Genomic DNA, 21,441 nt, shown 5'->3' with positions numbered 1-21,441 from the left:
CACCTTATACAAAAATTAACTCAAGATAAATTAAAGACTTAAACATTTAAGTAAGACCTAAAACCATAATAACCCTAGAAGAAAACCTAGGCAATACCATTCAGGACATTGGCATGGGCAAAGACTTCATGACTAAAACACCAAAAGCAATGGCAACTAAAGCCAGAATTGACAAATGGGATCTAATTAAACTAAGGAACTTGTGCAGTTTTATTTGGGAGTGTGCATGAGGTACCTCTGAGTTTTAAAAATGAAGAAAGTAAGTGGTCATGCTTTCCTGACTCTTTGGTAGACACAGCCTTTTAAGATGGTGATTCTGAGCTGTTATGGTTTTGGGTTTTCTATAATACTAAAGCTTACTGCCGACATGTAACCAAGAGCTTGAATTAATTAAAAAAAATTACCCAAATGCACGTTAAAAACCTCTTACAACATATGTGCACATTCATAGATAACATGTAGAACTTGATTTTGTGTGTTAAAAACTTGTAGAAAAGTTCAGGCAGTGCACTTAATGAATAAAACTTGGTCTTTGTAAAATCAGTGATATATATTTCAGATCTATCCACATTGACCCAGTGAGGTATTTCTTGATTTATTGTATGATCTCATGATATGCCATGTGATAATTACAGCATATTATGCTCTCTTCATGCTGATACCATATGGACTTAAATATGATGACATACCAAATATGGTCCATGCTGATACCATATGGACTTAAATATGATGACATATGCTTACAACGTAAGCATATGGTGGATATGCTTACAACGTAAGCATATGGTGGATATGCTTACAACGTAAGCATATGGTGGATATGCTTACGTGGTTGCTTTTATTGATTTGTACTATATTAGAAATGAAACAGAAGTATTGGAAATCCTAGCAAACATAGCTGTATCTCTCCCATGGCTGTGTTGATTGCAACTGTTTCCCCCTTAAAGCATGTCTTTTTGACATGTTCTGACTCTGAGAAAATCCAGTGTGTGCTTTTCAGAGAATAACGGTAAGGAGAGGAAATGGCCAATGGTCAAAGTGTTACTTGTCCTCTCGGCTCCCCTTCATGAATGTTAAACTCTAAACTACTCAGATCACAATTTAGAACCCCTTTGTTGATCCCTATAGAGTGTTCCCGGATGTGAAATGACAAATAGGCCTTTGATGAAGAAACACCCTGTAAAGCCATATTGCTCTGGTTTTGTGTGTGTATTTTTTTCTCTCCTGAAAACTGTAAATGGAGGAATTTTCATTACAAATGAAAATGTTTCTGTTCCATATTTATTTCCTGTCTAATGTACTTTGCTCTTCTTGGATCTAGTAAGGATCTCAGCTTGTCTTATTTATACCTGCAAAAAATTATGTCAATGTGTCATTTTTCATGTCAGTTACTGACATATTTTCAAGTCTTCACAAGTTATTTCTGAAGATTTTGGTGCATCACGGAGAGACTGTCATTGTAGTTAAAGAAGTTTTTAAATAGGTTATATTCAATAAAATTTCAGAGCTTGTTTCTCTGGAACGATAGACATAGTGGTGTTATGGGTAGTTAAACATAAAATAGCTCCACAAAGTGTTGTGTACATAAAAGTGTTCATATCCTGGAAAATTCTAATTTACTGCTCAGTACTGTCTCCTGGAGAGGAAAATAGGTAAGATAGGCTGCTAAGCCTATGATAATAACTCATAATATGAGGTGAAAGCATAGAGACAAAATGAGAGATGATAGATACTCAAACTGATGTGAGTGAAGAACAGCTGTGAAACAGTGTCTATGGGAGAGAGGAGACCATGGGGCTGCTTTTGTGAAGAAGGAATTTGTACACGTTAGTCAAGTGTCTGACACATTTAACATTTTAATAAAGCAAAACCTTATCTTCACATGTGTCAGAATGGGATTGTACAGATGTCACAATACGGTGGTGCAGAAAATAATGAAGAAATGAATGTGGAGGTCAAAGAATCAAGTCCACCGATATGGATATTAGATTTATGAACGAAAAAGAGTGTATGTCAAATTGGGCGGGTGTAAACAAAGAAAGCAGCTAGCTAGGTAATTTGGAGGTTTCTGATGAGGAGACTTGTGGGAAGTCACTTAATGGAAAGCAGAAATTAGAAGGATGAGGGTGACCCACAGGGTCTCATTTCTCCTCCCTAGAAGTTTTGCACATCAGTGATACATGCTTTGTTCACATCGGTTAGCATATTGGGATACAGCTTAATCTAGAAAAAGTGTTTTTTTTTTTTTGAAAGCTGTGTTTGCTGAGGTAGCTATTTTGTAAAAGAACCTGAGAGACCCCTATGGTATATCATATGAAACTAGATTTAGAAAAAAGGAATCAAAGAATGCATTTTTAGAGTACTAAACAGATAACTGCCAATAATCATGACAATCATGACATATATATATATATGCATTATGTCATATTGGTTGGTTATTTATAAGAAAAGAAGTCTCTAGTGATTTAGAAACTTTGTTTAGTTTATTTTCATAGGAATCTGATTACACATTATTTCATTGACGTGTATGTTTTTGCAAAAGTGGACGAAGAGACAGTGAGAAGGCCAAACTACTGAATCCAGGAAATGTAAAAACATCAGGAGTCTTCATGAGTATAAAGAAAATGATTTTTTAAATTATGACTCTAAGATTAAGTGAACTCACTTCAGATGCATTTAGAATATTTGCGTAAAGGATGACTTGATTTTTGGCTGCTCCAGGAACTACTGGAAGCAGGAAAGAGTGATAGAATTGGGATAAACCACAGTGACTCATTACTCCTCTTTGTTACTATTGGGCACCAGAGGTATATGTTTTGTTGATATTAGTTATTCAAATGAGATAAACGTGAATATGCATACATTGGCTCTGTTTTTCAAGGAGCTAACTATTGGATAAAATAGCAATTTAATAAAAATTCTCTAGAGAATAACATGATACTCCAACCAGACTATTTTAGAAGTGAAAATAATGTTGAATTCTTTACTTGACTCCCAAATGGTTATTTTCAATGAATATTGGAGTGATTTCCAGATGTAAAAGCTTATTCGTATCTAATGCTTATAGCAACTTTATTTTGTATAAGTATGTCAAATTTGGTAATTTATTATACTTTTTGATGAAGTTTATATATTCTAGCTTGTTGCCATGAGTGGATGAAGAAACTTTTGGAAGGCTAAACTAGAAGATACAAGAGATGTAGGCACATTATTACACCATATGGGTGTGAGAAATAATGAATATTACATACTAGAATTCACCAAACATATATCCAAGCTGATTAAGTTAGGACACTTCCACTGAAGAGATGTGAAGTGTACATTCAACTAAAGTGTCATTATATTTGTGTACCTTCTCACTGATCGATCAAGTTAAAGAGCATGATGAATGTTTGCAGTAAAATATTCCAAATCATTCTGATATCTTGCATGAAAGACATGCAGGTGCATGTATCACCTGCTTTGACGATTCCCAGGTGTATGAGTTGGACTCTGATTTTAGACATATGGAGCAAGTCATATCACATTTGATATTGTCAGTGTATATTTCTTGAAGCCTGTATTCCTATTTTCTTCAGTGTATTTCCTTTATGTTTAGTCCCAAGAAACAAAGTGTAAAATATCAACGCCTACAGAAATACAGGCAGGAGGATATAACTTGATGCTAACATGCTATCTATGCATTAATGTATGGATAACATTATCATGTGTACATATGATTGATTATGTATCCCTTTTGCTTTTCAGGTCTTCTCAGAAACAACCAGCTGAGAAGGTAATTAAAGTCTCATATGTTGAACTATTAACTGTATAGTCTATGAAACCTGCTTCATGTATTGATTATTTTGTTTCAAATCCCATTCAGGCTGCAAGTGACGAGAAAGATTCTGTTTCGAATATAGCCACAGAAATAAAGGAGGGACCAATATCTGGGACAGGTAATTTTGCAAAACACATCTAATGTCATGTTCAATCAAGATAGAAGAGAACTTCCCTTCCCCAAATAAATCAGTGGGTAGTTCATCTAAGCTGCACGTTCTGATTCAGCACGCCTGAGATTCTTCATTTGTAGTGAGTTCTCAGGTGACCCTGATGCTGCTGGTCCTTGGCCGTGATCTGAGTAGTAATATTACAGACTTCCCTACATTGAAATTGGGAAGAAGAACCATTGGAGAGCAGGTCAACACATACCAGGCTCAGGGAGCAGCATAATTTTGCTTTAATTTTACAGCATGTTTCCATCAAGAGGGGAAAGAGAACGAGATGAAGTAATAGATATTATAAGCATCATATCGTACTGTTATAAACAGAGGGAAAAGTGATCCTAACAACTCCATAAGCACTGTAGAATGAGAACTAAGAAGACCACTGATGTAGCACTTATTCTCCTCAAGGAAGAGGGATCGTGAGGCAGGAAGGAGGAAAAAGAAGAAGGTATTTATGTAATTTTGGGGTTTCTGCTGAGGAAACCTGAGTGAACTCATTTCAGATGCATTTGGAATATTTGCATAAAAGAAGATTTGATTCTGGCTGCTCCAAGAACTACTGGAAGCAGGAAACAATGCTAGAATTGGGATAAACCACAGTGACTCATTACTCTTCTTTGTTACCACTGGGCATCAGAGATGCATGTTTTGTTGACTTTAGTTATAAAAATGAGATAAACTTGAATATGAATACATTGGCTTCCTTGTTCAAGGAGCTAACTCTCAGATAAAATAGCTATTTAATGAAACTTCTTTAGAGAATAACATGATACTCCCAACAAGACTATTTTAGAAACAAAAATGATGTTGAATTCTAATTAACTCCTAAAGTGGTCATTTTCAATGAATATTGGAGTGATTTCTGAACGTAAAACTTATTAATATCTAATGCTTGTAGCAGTTTTACTTTGTAGAAGTATGTTAACATTGGTAATTGATGATATTTTTATTGAGGCTAATATATTATCGTTTGTTGCCATGAGTGGATGAAGAAACTTTCAGAAGGCTAAACTAGCGGATACAAGAAACTTAGGCAAATTATTACACCACAGGGTGTGAGAAATAATGAATATTATCTACTAGATTTCAGGAAACATATATCCAAGGTGATCAATTTAGGACACTTCCACTGAAGAGACGTGAAGCGTACATTTAACTGAATTGTCATTGTAATTGTGTACCTTCTAGTTATTGGGCAAGTTAAAGGGCATGATGAATGTTTGTAGTATAATGGTGTAAATCCTTCTGATTTCTTTCAAGAAAGACATGCGGGATCATGTACCACCTGCTTTGACATTGATTCTCAGGTGTGTGAGTTACTCCTCTGATTTGTCCTCATCACTCGGCATATCCACATTGATATTGACACGGTTTTATTTTAGTTTTAGATGTATCACAAATCATACCACATTTGAAATTGTAATGGTATATTTTGTGAAGCCTGTATTCCTTTTTTTTCAGTGTATTTCTGTCGTGTTCCAGTCTCCAGACAAAAGGTAGAAAACATCAAAGCCTACACTAGTACAGGCAGGAAGATACAGCTTGATGCTAACACTGCATGAATGTTTGAATAAATTTATCATATGTACATATGAGTGATTATGTATCCCTTTTGCTTTTCAGTGTCTTCTCAGAAACAACCAGCTGAGAAGGTAATTAAAGTCTCATTTATACGTTGAACTAGTAACTGTATAGTCTATGAAACCTACTTTATTTATTGATTATTTTGCTTCAAATCCCATTCAGGCTGCAAGTGACGAGAAAGATTCTGTTTCGAATATAGCCACAGAAATAAAGGATGGACAACAATCTGGGAGACATAATTTTGCAAAGCACATTTAATGTCATGTTCAGCCAAGATAGAAAAGAACTTCTCTTCCCCGAATAAATCAGCGGGGGTCTCGTTGAAGCTGCACATTCTGATTCAGCAGGCCTGAGATTCTTCATTTGTAGTAAGTTCTCAGGTGACACTGATGCTGCTGGTCTTTGACATGAACTTTGCAGTAAGATTATAGACTTCCACACATTGAAATTGGGAAGAAGAAAGGTTGGAGAGCCATTAAAGACATAAGGAGTCAGGGGACAGCATAATTTTGCTTTAATTCTACAGCATGTTTTCACCAAGGGTGGAAGGAGAAAGAGATGAAGTATAGATTTTACAGACGTCACATCGTATTGCTAAAAACAGATGGAGAAATGATTGTAAAAACCCATAAACGCTGTAGAACGAGAACTAAGGAGACCATTGATGTAGCAATGACTTTCCTCAAGGAAGAGGATTGTCAGGCAGGAAGGAGGGAAAATAAGAAGTTATTTATGTAATTTTGGGATTTCTTCTGAGGAAACCTGAGTTCAGTTGCATATTTGAACATTTTCCTAAAAGAAGCTTTGATTTTGGCTGCTTTAGGAACCAGTGGAAGCAGGAAGGAGTACTAGAACTGGGACAAGCCACAGTGACTCATTACTCCTCTTTGTTACTGTTGGGCATCAGAGATATACATTTTGTTTATATTAGTTATTCAAATGAGGTAAACATGAATATGCATATATTGGCTTTGCTTTTCAATTAGCTAACTTTTGGATAAAAATAGCAATTTAATGAAAATGCTTTAGAGAATAACATGATATTTTAAACCAGACTATTTTAGAAAATAATGGTGAATTCATTAATTGACTTTTAAAATTCTTATTTTCAATGAATATTGGAGTGATTTCCAAATGTAAAAGGTTATTCATATCTAATGCTTGTAGCAACTTTATTTTGTATAAGTATGTCAAATTTAATCATTTATTATAGTTTTTGATGAGGTTTATGTATTATACTTTGTTGCCATGAGTGGGTGAAGAACCTTTCTGTAGCCTAAACTAGAGGGCACAACAAATGTAGGCACATTATTACACCACATGGGTTTGAGAAATAAAGAATATTATATACAGGATTATCCCAACCTATATCCAAGCTGATGAAGCTGGGACACTTCCACTGAGGACTTGTGAAGTGTACATTCTACTAAAGTGTCATTGTCATTGTGTACCTGCTCAATTACCAGGCAAGTTAAAGAGCATGATGAATACTTGCAGTATAATGGTATAAATCCTTCTGATGTCTTGCATGAAAAACATTCAGTAGCATTTACTACCTTCTTTGACATTGATTCCTGGGTGTATGAGTTGCTCCTCTGATTTTAGATCACATTTCTTTTCATCATTTGGCATATCCACATTGATATTGACACTTTTTATTTCAGTGGTACACACATGACGCATAATACCTCTTTGTAATTTCTGACTGTATATTTTCTGGAAGCCTGTATTCCTATTTTCTTCAGTGTATTTCCTCATGTTCCTGTCCCAAAGACACAAACTATAAAACATCAAATCCTACACTAGTACAGGCAGGAGGATACAGCTTGATGCTAACACTGCATGAATGTATGGATAACTTTATCATATTTTCATATGATGGATTATACATTTCTTTTGCTTTTCAGTGTCTTCTCAGAAACAATTGGCCTGGAAGGTAGTTATTCTTTCATTTATATTTTGAATTATTTATTGCATAGCATATGAAATATATATTATGTTGACTATTTTGCTTCTCTTTCCATTCAGGTTATATTTAAAAAGAAAGTTTCTCTTTTGAATATTGCCACAAGAATAATGGGTGGTCGGAAATCTGGAACAGGTAATTTGGCAATACACATTTAATGTCATGTGCACTCAAGACAGAAGAGAACGTCCCACCCCTGAATAGGTCAGTGGGGTGTCATTGAAAATGCACTTTCTGATTCAGCAGGCCTGAGATTGTGCATTTCTAGTAAGTTCTCAGGTGATGCTGATGCTGTTGGTCCTTGGCCATGATCTTAGTAACAAGCTTATAGACTTCCGTACATTGAATTTGGATAGAAGAACCACTGGAAAACAGTTCAAGACATAAGAGGTTCTGGGGACAGCATAATTTTGCTCTTATTTCAGAGCATGTTTCTATGGAAAGGGGAAGGAGAAAGAGAAAAAAGTAATAGAAATTATAGATGTCAGATGGTACTGCTAAAACCAGAGGGAGGAAGTTGTCAAAATAATCCATAAACACTGGAGAATGAGGAGCAAGGTGACCACTGATGTAGTAATTATTTTCATCAAGAAAGAGGGATTGCAAGGCAAGAAAGAGAGGAAGGAAGAAGTTATTTAGGTAATTTTCGGGTTTCTGCTGAGGAAACCTGAGTGAACTCACTTCAGATGCATTTAGAGTATTTGCATACCAGAAGATCTGATTTCTGGCTGCTCCAATGACTACTGGAATCAGGAAGGAGTGCTAGAGTTGGGATAAACCACAGTGCCTCATTATTCATGTTTATTACTATCAGACATCAGACATGTATTTTTATTAGTTATTCAAATGAGTTGAAATTTAATATGAATATATTAGCTTTTTTCCAAAATGCTGGCTGTTTTGTTAAAATAGCTATTTAATGAAAATTCTTTATAGTAAAGTGATATTCCAGACAGACAAAAATAATGTTGAATGCATTAATTAAATCCTAAAATGGTTATTTTCAATGAATATTGGACTGATTTCCAAATGTATAAATTTATTAATATCTAATGCCTGGAGCAATTCCATTTTGTATAAGTATGTATAATTTATTATACTTTGTGATGGGGTTTATATATTATACCTTCTTGCCATTAGTGGATGAAGAAACTTTCTGAAGGCTAAACTAGAGGATATAAGAAACGTAGGCAGATTATTACACCACATGGGCATGATAAATAATTAATATTAACTACTAGGATTCACCAAACATATATCCAAGCAGATCAATTCAGGACACTTACACTGAAGAGACGTGAAGTGTACATTCAACTGAAGTGTCATTGTAATTGTGTACCTTCTCAGTTATCGAACAAGTTAAAGAGCATGATGAATATTTGTGTTATAATGGTATAAATCCTTCTGATGCCTTGCATGAAAGTCATGAGGTCGCAGTTAGCACCAGCATTTACACTTATTTCTAGGGTTATGATTTGCTCCTCTGATTTTAGATCACATTTCTCCTTGTTAATCAGCATATCCACATTGATATTAACACTTTTTTTTAGCAATAGATGTGGTGCATAATCTCACTTTTTAACTTGTAACTGTATGTTTTTTGAAGCCTGTATTCCTATTTTCTTCATTGCATTTCTATCATGTTACTGTCCCAAAGAACAAACTAGAAAAACATGAAACCCCACACTAATACAGGCAAGAGTATTCAGTTTGATGCTAACACTCCATGAATGTATGGTTGGCCTTACCATATTTACATATGATTGATTATATATTTCTCTTGCTTGTTAGAGTATCCTGAGAATCTGCCCACCATGAAGGTAATTACTCTTACATTAATATTTTTAATTATTAACTGCATTTCCTATACCAATATGCATCATGTGCTAATCATTTTGTTTTAAAATCCATTCAGGCTACAATTGAAAATAAAGATTCTGTTCTGAATACAGCCACCAAAATGAAGGATGTACAAACATCCACACCAGGTAAACTTTGCATTGTAGATTTAACTCTGGAAAGAAGTACATTAATCTATTTGTAATGCTCATAGTCTTTCTATTCTCAATTATTTCACTTTTTATATTTTATTTCAGGATTTCATCTAAATAATGCAGCTGTTATCATTTTTATTTATGTTTTCAAAAATGAGATTTACATGCATAAGGAAAATATATTTTTAAAACATAAGGTTTTTTCTTTTTTTTTTATTTGGAGACAGAGCTTTGCTCTTGTTGCCCAGGCTGGAGTGCAATGGCTCAATTGTAGCTCACCGCAACCTCCGCCTTCCTGGTTCAAGCAATTCTCCTGCCTCAACCTCCCGAGTAGCTGGGATTACAGGCATGCACCACCATGCCTCGCTAATTTTGTATTTTTAGTAGAGACAGGGTTTCTCCATATTGGTCAGGCTGGTCTTGAACTCCCGACCTCAGGTGATCCTCCCGCCTCGCCCTCCCAAAGTGCTGGGATTACAGGCGTGAACCACCGTGCCTGGCCTAAAAATATAAGGTTTTATTCAGATGTTTCTACTTTTACATTTTGATACTCTGAAGTTTCCAATTTGGAATTTCAATAGTTTTTAGTGATTTAAAGAGATCAATTTTGATACTGTAAAATATTTGTTTTGCTTTAAAAGTCAGTTCAAATTATGGCTTTTAGCTAATGAAATGTTTTATTTGGTAACATATTTGTTTTGTTTTAACTTTTATTGGTTTTGGTCAATTTTGTTACGCTTATTGTATTAAGCCAATCAGATGTTCTGATTAGCACACTGTGTGTCTGTGTGTGTGTTACTTTATTTTTTTGTTTTTAATTTTAATGAGTAAATTGTAGGTGTTTATGTTTATGGAGTAAATGAGATATTTTGATACAGGCATACAATGTGTAATAATGACATCATGGTTAATGGGTTATCCATCACCTCAAGCATTAACCATTTCTTTGTGCTGTCTTTTATTTTTATTTTTTTAATTTTTTTATTTTTATTTTTTTTGAGATGGAGTCTCGCTCTGTCGCCCAGGCTGGAGTGCAGTGGCGCGATCTCGGCTCACTGCAAGCTCCGCCTCCCGGGTTCATGCCATTCTCCTGCCTCAGCCTCCCGCGTAGCTGGGACTACAGGCGCCCGCCACCACGCCCGGCTAATTTTTTGTATTTTTTAGTAGAGACGGGGTTTCACTGTGTTAGCCAGGATGGTCTCGATCTCCTGACCTCGTGATCCGCCCGCCTCGGCCTCCCAAAGTGCTGGGATTACAGGCGTGAGCCACCGCGCCCGGCCTGTGCTGTCTTTTAATTTGTACTTCCTCAGGAATGCTAAAATGTACAACAAGTTATTGCTGACTATAGTCATGTTTTTGTGCTATAAAATGCTACATTTTATTCATTGTTTCTAACTGTAGTTTGTACTTAGTAAGCATCCTCATTTCCTACCACCCCCACACCCTTCCTAGACTGTGGTAATGGTGATTTTTCTCTTCATCTCCATGAGCTCTATTTTTTAAATTTCTCACACCCACAAAGGACTGACAACATGTGAAGCCTTCCTTTCTTTGCCTGGATTATTTTACTTGACATAATGTCCTCTTGTTCCATCCATGTCGTTGCAAATGAGAGGATCTTATTCTTTCATATGGCTGAGCAGTATATGTATCGCATTTTTAGAACCCATTTGTCTGTTGATGTACATTTAGGTTGATTCCAAATTATGGCTATTGTGAAAAGTGCTGCAATAAACATGTCCGGGCAGATTTCTCTTTTATAATACTGATTTTCTTGCTGTTGAGTAGTTACCTAGCAATGGGATTGCTGGATCATGTGGGTAGTTGTATTTTTAATTTTTTGAGGACTCTATACTGTTCTCCATAGTGACTGTACTAATTCACAGTGCCACCAATGGTGTACGAGGGTTCCGCTTTCTCCACATCCTCACCAGCATTTCTTAATGCCTGCCATTTGGATAAAAGCCATTTTAACTGAGGTGAGAAGATACCTCATTGTAGCTTTGATTTGCATTTCTGTGATGATCAGTGATGTTGAGCACCTTTCCATATACCTGTTTGCCATCTGATAGCAGTTTGAAACATAACAGTGTCATTTTGCTACTATTTCTGAGCATGTTTCTAGACAGAGGGAAAGGAACACAAATTTAGGAAATAGAAATTATACATGTAAGATACTACTGCTAAATTAAGAGGTTTTCCTCTTTATTTGTGGTGGGAATAATTTATGAGAGCTATATAGAAGTGCTGATATTAGTTAATCAAATGAAATTTATTTGAACTAAGAAACTTTGACTGATTTTACTAAGAAATCTATTTTTTTAATAAGATCACACTTCCATGAAAGTGCCTTAGAGATTAGCATGGTATATCAAATCAAACTAATTTTAGAAACAAAAAGTTATAGCATTCATTCTTTGAATAACAAAACCAAAATAATCAGTGAACATTGCACTGGTTTTGAAGTATAAAATGTTATTAATAAGTCTGTGGAAATTTAATTTTTTCATTTTTGACAATTATTTACATATTGAAAGCTTATTATACACTTTTTTTTTTTTTTCTGAGATGGAGTCTCACTCTGTCTCCCAGCCTGGAGTGCAATGGCACGATCTCGGCTCACTGCAACCTCCACCTCCCGGGTTAAAACAATTCTCCTGCCTCAGCCTCCTGATTAGCTGGGATTATAGGCACATGACATCATGCCCGGCTAATTTTTGTATTTTCAGTAGAGATGGGGTTTCACCATGCTAGTCAGGCTGGTCTTGAACTCCTGACCTTGTGATCCACCTGCTTCAGCTTCCCAAAGTGCTGTGATTACAGGCATGAGCCACCACACCCAGCCTATACACTATTTTTGATGTGGTTTATATATCTTCTTGCATGAGTGGATTCAGAAACTTCTTGACAGGGCCAAACTGCAGGATACAAGCAATGTAGACATAGCAGTAGCCTACCTAGGAATGAAAAAAATGAATAGTTTTATTAATTTTTATTCTACAACTGTCTATCTAAGCTGATTAATTTTAAACAGTTTCTCTGATGAGAAATAAATTACATATTTATTGGAAGTGTCCTCACAACTTTGTACTTCCTAAATAATAGGAAAAATAGTTGGACATGATAAATACTTGTAGTATAATGGTGTAATTGGATCTGAAGTATTGCATTAAAGATAGGCCATAGCATCCTCCCGTCAGCTTTGACACTTACTCTCTCAGGATCATGATTTGCTATTCTTTATAAGGATCATTTTTCTTATTATCAGTCAACATGTTTACATTGGAATAGACACACTCTTCTATTTTAGTTATAGTTAGTTGAGACATAATCTCACTTCTGAAACCTTAACTACATATTTTATAAAACCGGTATTAAATAAACCCGTTTATCTGAGGAAAGATAGCCAGAATCAAGGAAGACTTCACATAGCTGTCTGAGTCTTAAATTATGAAAGAAATTTGTCAGAATAGTTGAAAATATTTTAGATATAAAGAAGAGACTGCACATCGATGAAAATGTAAACAGTAGCAGTCATTTTGGAAATGATTAATAATGAACAGCAGGCTCAATGTGCTGTTTTAAAGGTACTATTGTGAAGTAAAGAACAGTGTGCTGTTACTTTTTCTGTTTCTATTGGATTTTTACATTTTGTTTTATTTCCGATGGTTTTGTTCATTGATGTTGGGTTGATGAATTTATGAGTGAATCTTTGACCATGTTTGCATGGCTTGAACCTGGTGACATCTAGTGCCTCCCCAAGTGGTTTGCTGAAGTTTTGGAGGATTAAAAGCATTTCTTAAAGAAGTAAATATTATACTAAAGATTAAGCTTCATTTAAACACTTTTATTTTCTGGTTTTAGAAAGACTATGGCTTTTTTTTTTTTTTTTTTTTGAGACGGAGTCTCGCTCTGTCGCCCAGGCTGGAGGTGCAGTGGTGAGATCTCGGCTCACTGCAAGCTCTGCCTCCTGGGTTCACGCCATTCTCCTGCCTCAGCCTCCCGACTAGCTGGGACTACAGGCGCCCGCCACCACGCCCAGCTAAATTTTTGTATTTTTTAGTAGAGACGGGGTTTCACCTTGTTAGCCAGGATGGTCTCGATCTCCTGACCTCGTGATCTGCCCGCCTCAGCCTCCCAAAGTGCTGGGCTCACAGGCGTGAGCCACTGCGCCTGGCTGACCATGGCTTTTATCTAACTGTTCTGTGTAGCTCATTTTAACTAAATATATATATTTTTTAGCAGAACAAGACTTAGAAATGGCATCAGAGGGAGAGCAAAAGAGGCTTGAAGAATATGAAAATAACCAGCCACAGGTATGTAAAAATTTAAAATCAAATTTCTGGTTTAATCTTGTTTTCCTTGCTTTGGTAATACAGCATATTTGAAATGAATTTACCTTTGGATTAGCCTTTTAGTCTCAGTTGATTATAATTTAATATTTCATTTTAAAAACACTTAACTAGTTATAAAACTTAAAATAGTGTTGGAATCTATAGCAACTTATATCTAATCTTTACCCTTGGAATTGAGTTAAAAATTTCCTGATATTGTTTGCACTTCTATTTTTATAACTTCCTATTATAATAAAGAAGGTAACATCAAATATTGAATTACAACTTTAAGCAATAGAAATTATGAACAATTTAACAGTGATGACCACCGTATTGGATTCAGATTAAAGGAGTAATTATTGCTAGTGGTTCAAACTTTGCAGTTTTTTTATTGCCAGTCACTAATATCAAGGTTAAGAATTTATTTTCCCTTTTGATCTCTGACTTCAGTTTCTATGTTCAGGGAGAGAATGGGTCATAAAATCAACCCAACTGGCTATCAAGAGAATTATACGTTGCAGAATGGCACCTTTGGTATTAGTGTACAAACAATAACTGCCTAATATACAAAAACTGGAAGCATTCCCTTTGAAAGTGGGCACAAGACAGGGATGCCCTCTCTCACCACTCCTATTCAACATAGTGTTGGAAGTTCTGGCCAGGGCAATTAGGCAGGAGAAGGAAATAAAGGGTATTCAATTAGGAAAAGAGGAAGTCAAATTGTCCCTGTTTGCAGATGACATGATTGTATATCTAGAAAACCCCATTGTCTCAGCCCAAAATCTCCTTAAGCTGATAAGCAACTTCAGCAAAGTCGCAGGATACAAAATCAATGTACAAAAATCACAAGCATTCTTATACACCAATAACAGACAAACAGCCAAATCATGAGTGAACTCCCATTCACAATTGCTTCAAAGAGAATAAAATACCTAGGAATCCAACTTACAAGGGATGTGAAGGACCTCTTCAAGGAGAACTACAAACCACTGCTCAAGGAAATAAAAGAGGATACAAACAAATGGAAGAACATTCCATGCTCGTGGGTAGGAAGAATCAATATCGTGAAAATGGCCATACTGCCCAAGGTAATTTATAGATTCAGTGCCATCCCCATCAAGATACCAATGACTTTCTTCACAGAATTGGAAAAAACTACTTTAAAGTTCATATGGAACCAAAAAAGAGCCCGCATCGCCAAGTCAATCCTAAGCCAAAGAACAAAGCTGGGGGCATCACGCTACCTGACTTCAAACTATACTACAAGGCTACAGTAACAAAAACAGCATGGTACTGGTACCAAAACAGAGATATAGATCAATGGAACAGAACAGAGCCCTCAGAAATAATGCCGCATATCTACAACCATCTGATCTTTGGCAAACCTGAGAAAAACAAGCAATGGGGAAAGGATTCCCTATTTAATAAATGGTGCTGGGAAAACTGGCTAGCCATATGTAGAAAGCTGAAACTGGATCCCTTCCTTACACCTTATACAAAAATTAATTCAAGATGGATTAAAGACTTAAATGTTAGACCTGAAACTATAAAAACCCTAGAAGAAAACCTAGGCAGTACCATTCAGGACATAGGCATGGGCAACGACTTCATGTCTAAAACACCAAAAGCAATGGCAACAAAAGCCAAAATTGACAAATGGGATCTAATTAAACTAAAGAGCTTCTGCACAGCAAAAGAAACTACCATCAGAGTAAACAGGCAACCTACAAAATTGGAGAAAATTTTCGCAACCTACTCATCTGACAAAGGGCTAATATCCAGAATCTACAATGAACTCAAATAAATTTACAAGAAAAAAACAAACAACCCCATCAAAAAGTGGGCAAAGGGTATGAACAGACACTTCTCAAAAGAAGACATTTATGCAGCCAAAAAACACATGAAAAAATGCTCATCATCACTGGCCATCAGAGAAATGCAAATCAAAACCACAATGAGATACCATCTCACACCAGTTAGAATGGCAATCATTAAAAAGTCAGGAAACAACAGGTGCTGGAGAGGATGTGGAGAAATAGGAACACTTTTACACTGTTGGTGGGACTGTAAACTAGTTCAACCATTGTGGAAGTCAGTGTGGTGATTCCTCAGAGATCTAGAACTAGAAATACCATTTGACCCAGCCATCCCATTACTGGGTATATACCCAAAGGATTATAAATCATGCTGCTATGAAGACACATGCACACGTATGTTTATTGCGGCACAATTCACAATAGCAAAGACTTGGAACCAACCCAAATGTCCAACAATGATAGACTGGATTAAGAAAATGTGGCACATATACACCATGGAATACTATGCAGCCATAAAAAGGATGAGTTCATGTCCTTTGTAGGGACATGGATGAAACTGGAAACCATCATTCTCAGCAAATTATTGCAAGGACAAAAAAACCAAACACTGCATGTTCTCACTCATAGGTGGGAACTGAACAATGAGAACACATGGACACAGGGAGGGAAACATCACACTCCGGGGCCTGTTGTGGGGTGGGGGTATGGGGGAGGGATAGCATTAGGAGATATACCTAATGCTAAATGACGAGTTAATGGGTGCAGCACACCAACGTGGCACATGTATACATATGTAACAAACCTGCACATTGTGCACATGTACCCTAAAACTTACAGTATAATAATAATAAAAATAACTGCCTAATATACTTCAATATAGAAAATCTATAAATATTGTTAAATTGATTAAATCCATTGTCATTAGTAGACCTTAGAACTTAAGCCTATAATCTATATAAATATATAACACCATCAATCATATTACATTATGTAATTTGCATTAAAATGTAAGAATTTGCTTTTCTTACTGACTGGTGTTGATTTTGGCTCCTAATAATTTAAAGTTTGCCTAATCATTAGTTAGTAATCTTTGGAGAAAGCACTCAAGTGTACACTGTACGTATGGTGATAAAATCTTTTAAAGTGACAGTGCCTTTATAGTAACACAAGTCATCTCCTAATTCATTTTTGGGAAATTTAACACATAATGAATTAGTCAAGTTTAGTCCAAACAAACAGTGACAAATTAAAGTTTCATGGTGTATGTTTTTCAGTTATTTTAGGCTAATGCAAATTATTTTTCACTTCTTAGTTACAATCCAGTGATTTGGGAGTAGGTAAACATAGATTAAGAAGTTTAATATTAAACTTTAATTATTTTTTAATTTTTCTCTTTTGACACTTGATTATTTAAAGATGAAGTTATTTTTAAAACATGTACTCTGACAGAAAAGACATCTGAGAAACAAAACTAGCAAATTTATCTTCCACTTTTGCATGTGCAAAAATTGTCTCAACAACTAGTAGTGAAAAAGTGTTGTGATAGAAAGGACCTCTTTATGCAGGACTTACTTGTGCACAAAAGTATGAGAGAATGTGGATCAAACAAGACAAATTAGGGTAAAAAGAAACTTTAAAATTCATCACAAATAAGTTAAAGCAGAGTTTTGGTGAAATTTGTGAAAATTACAAAACTGCTTGTATCGAGGAAGGGCAACTACATAATAGCTCTACAGGAAGAACAAACTTAAGTAAATACCCTCTCATTTGACAAATGATTCACCTGATTGTCAGGAAAGTGATGCATCTGGCATGTCTGTCTCTGTAGTAGTCCACATATTTCCTGAACAAAAATAACCCAGTCTCAAAAATGCCTTTCTATCTCATTCATACTCTGGGTCTCCAGAATATGCTTGCCAGTCACCTTCAGAGCTTTATTTAAGTAGAAATAAAGTAGACCGTGAAAATGACAACAAACCAGATACTGAACATGTTTTTAACCCAGACAAGGAAAATTTTTATAATGATGCAGAAAGTATGAAAGCAAGAAACCCAGAAGTAGTTATGGTTGAAATAAAAGAAGACCAATAGGTTGTTAGGCAAATGACAAAAAACCAAAACACCACTAATTGGAAATTAAACATTGGACATATGCCTCAATTTAGTGATTCAAAAAGCCGTTTAGATATGTGGCTTACCTGCTCCAAAGAAATGAAGCATGTGATTTAAAAAAAAAAAAGATTATGGTGTTTCTGTTGTTACAAACACAACAGTACAAAACCAATACAGAATGTGTTCCAGAAGCTGTTATATGACAACTGTAGTGCAAATAAGTATGAAAGCATAAAACTTGAATTAGAAAATGTGCATTATTCTCCACCACATGGTGACAGAACATCAGCAGTATGTCTAGAAGTGGAATTAAGTGATATATGCAAAGATTTAAGAATGAGGTAAGCATATTATAAGTAAAGTAGAGTTCCTGGCTTTGGAGAAAGTTCAACTTCAAAAAGACTTAGAGGGTCACTTGCTGCTACTCTGTTTTTTCTCTTCACCCATTATTTGATCCATCTGAATTTTTTTTTTGTTTTTTTTGTTTGTTTGTTTGTTTTTTTATTATACTTTAAGTTTTAGGGTACATGCGCACATTGTGCAGGTTAGTTACATATGTATACATGTGCCATGCTGGTGCACTGCACCCACTAACTCGTCATCTAGCATTAGGTATATCTCCCAATGCTATCCCTCCCCCCTCCCCCCACCCCACAACAGTCCCCAGAGTGTGATATTCCCCTTCCTGTGTCCATGTGATCTCATTGTTCAATTCCCACCTATGAGTGAGAATATGCGGTGTTTGGTTTTTTGTTCTTGCGATAGTTTACTGAGAATGATGGTTTCCAATTTCATCCATGTCCCTACAAAGGACATGAACTCATCCTTTTTTATGGCTGCATAGTATTCCATGGTGTATATGTGCCACATTTTCTTAATCCAGTCTATCATTGTTGGACATTTGGGTTGGTTCCAAGTCTTTGCTATTGTGAATTGTGCTGCAATAAACATACGTGTGCATGTGTCTTCATAGCAGCATGATTTATAATCCTTTGGGTATATACCCAGTAATGGGATGGCTGGGTCAAATGGTATTTCTAGTTCTAGATCCCTGAGGAATCGCCACACTGACTTCCACAATGGTTGAACTAGTTTACAGTCCCACCAACAGTGTAAAAGTGTTCCTATTTCTCCACATCCTCTCCAGCACCTGTTGTTTCCTGACTTTTTAATGATTGCCATTCTAACTGGTGTGAGATGATATCTCATAGTGGTTTTGATTTGCATTTCTCTGATGGCCAGTGATGATGAGCATTTTTTCATGTGTTTTTGGCTGCATAAATGTCTTCTTTTGAGAAGTGTCTGTTCATATCCTTTGCCCACTTTTTGATGGGGTTGTTTCTTTTTTTCTTGTAAATTTGTTTGAGTTCATTGTAGATTCTGGATATTAGCCCTTTGTCAGATGAGTAGGTTGCGAAAATTTTCTCCCATGTTGTTGGTTGCCTGTTCACTCTGATGGTAGTTTCTTTTGCTGTGCAGAAGCTCTTTAGTTTAATTAGATCCCATTTGTCAATTTTGTCTTTTGTTGCCATTGCTTTTGGTGTTTTGGACATGAAGTCCTTGCCCACGCCTACGTCCTGAATGGTAATGCCTAGGTTTTCTTCTAGGGTTTTTATGGTTTTAGGTCTAACGTTTAAATCTTTAATCCATCTTGAATTGATTTTTGTATAAGGTGTAAGGAAGGGATCCAGTTTCAGCTTTCTACATATGGCTAGCCAGTTTTCCCAGCACCATTTATTAAATAGGGAATCCTTTCCCCATTGCTTGTTTTTGTCAGGTTTGTCAAAGATCAGATAGTTGTAGGTATGTGGCATTATTTCTGAGGGCTCTGTTCTGTTCCATTGATCTATATCTCTGTTTTGGTACCAGTACCATGCTGTTTTTGTTACTGTAGCCTTGTAGTATAGTTTGAAGTCAGGTAGTGTGATGCCTCCAGCTTTGTTCTTTTGGCTTAGGATTGACTTGGCAATGCGGGCTCTTTTTTGGTTCCATATGAACTTTAAAGTAGTTTTTTCCAATTCTGTGAAGAAAGTCATTGGTAGCTTGATGGGGATGGCATTGAATCTGTAAATGACCTTGGGCAGTATGGCCATTTTCACGATATTGATTCTTCCTACCCATGAGCATGGAATGTTCTTCCATTTGTTTGTATCCTCTTTTATTTCCTTGAGCAGTGGTTTGTAGTTCTCCTTGAAGAGGTCCTTCACATCCCTTGTAAGTTGGATTCCTAGGTATTTTATTCTCTTTGAAGCAATTGTGAATGGGAGTTCACTCATGATTTGGCTCTCTGTTTGTCTGTTGTTAGTGTATAAGAATGCTTGTGATTTTTGTACATTGATTTTGTATCCTGAGACTTTGCTGAAGTTGCTTATCAGCTTAAGGAGATTTTGGGCTGAGACAATGGGGTTTTCTAGATAAACAATCATGTCGTCTGCAAACAGGGACAATTTGACTTCCTCTTTTCCTAATTGAATACCCTTTATTTCCTTCTCCTGCCTGATTGCCCTGGCCAGAACTTCCAACACTATGTTGAATAGGAGTGGTGAGAGAGGGCATCCCTGTCTTGTGCCAGTTTTCAAAGGGAATGCTTCCAGTTTTTGCCCATTCAGTATGATATTGGCTGTGGGTTTGTCATAGATAGCTCTTATTATTTTGAAATACGTCCCATCAATACCTAATTTATTGAGAGTTTTTAGCATGAAGGGTTGTTGAATTTTGTCAAAGGCTTTTTCTGCATCTATTGAGATAATCATGTGGTTTTTGTCTTTGGCTCTGTTTATATGCTGGATTACATTTATTGATTTGCGTATATTGAACCAGCCTTGCATCCCAGGGATGAAGCCCACTTGATCATGGTGGATAAGCTTTTTGATGTGCTGCTGGATTCGGTTTGCCAGTATTTTATTGAGGATTTTTGCATCAATGTTCATCAAGGATATTGGTCTAAAATTCTCTTTTTTGGTTGTGTCTCTGCCCGGCTTTGGTATCAGAATGATGCTGGCCTCATAAAATGAGTTAGGGAGGATTCCCTCTTTTTCTATTGATTGGAATAGTTTCAGAAGCAATGGTACCAGTTCCTCCTTGTACCTCTGGTAGAATTCGGCTGTGAATCCATCTGGTCCTGGACTCTTTTTGGTTGGTAAACTATTGATTATTGCCACAATTTCAGCTCCTGTTATTGGTCTATTCAGAGATTCAACTTCTTCCTGGTTTAGTCTTGGGAGAGTGTATGTGTCGAGGAATGTATCCATTTCTTCTAGATTTTCTAGTTTATTTGCGTAGAGGTGTTTGTAGTATTCTCTGATGGTAGTTTGTATTTCTGTGGGATCGGTGGTGATATCCCCTTTATCATTTTTTATTGTGTCTATTTGATTCTTCTCTCTTTTTTTCTTTATTAGTCTTGCTAGCGGTCTATCAATTTTGTTGATCCTTTCAAAAAACCAGCTCCTGGATTCATTGATTTTTTGAAGGGTTTTTTGTGTCTCTATTTCCTTCAGTTCTGCTCTGATTTTAGTTATTTCTTGCCTTCTGCTAGCTTTTGAATGTGTTTGCTCTTGCTTTTCTAGTTCTTTTAATTGTGATGTTAGGGTGTCAATTTTGGATCTTTCCTGCTTTCTCTTGTGGGCATTTAGTGCTATAAATTTCCCT

At 36.1% G+C, this 21,441-nt stretch overlaps 1 pseudogene; it reads left to right on the top strand.

Annotated features, from left to right (window-relative positions):
* The first annotated feature begins 3,725 nt into the window (after positions 1 to 3,725).
* Positions 3,726 to 21,441, top strand: part of LOC101151134 (ankyrin repeat domain-containing protein 36B-like) — a 34,981-nt pseudogene continuing 17,265 nt past the window's right edge.

Source organism: Gorilla gorilla, chromosome 12 (genome assembly GCF_029281585.2).
Source record: "Gorilla gorilla gorilla isolate KB3781 chromosome 12, NHGRI_mGorGor1-v2.1_pri, whole genome shotgun sequence".
In the NCBI taxonomy this organism is placed as follows: Eukaryota; Metazoa; Chordata; class Mammalia; order Primates; family Hominidae; genus Gorilla; species Gorilla gorilla.
The sequence above is the reverse complement of the archived record's forward strand: the minus strand, read 5'-3'. Positions and strand labels throughout refer to the sequence as shown.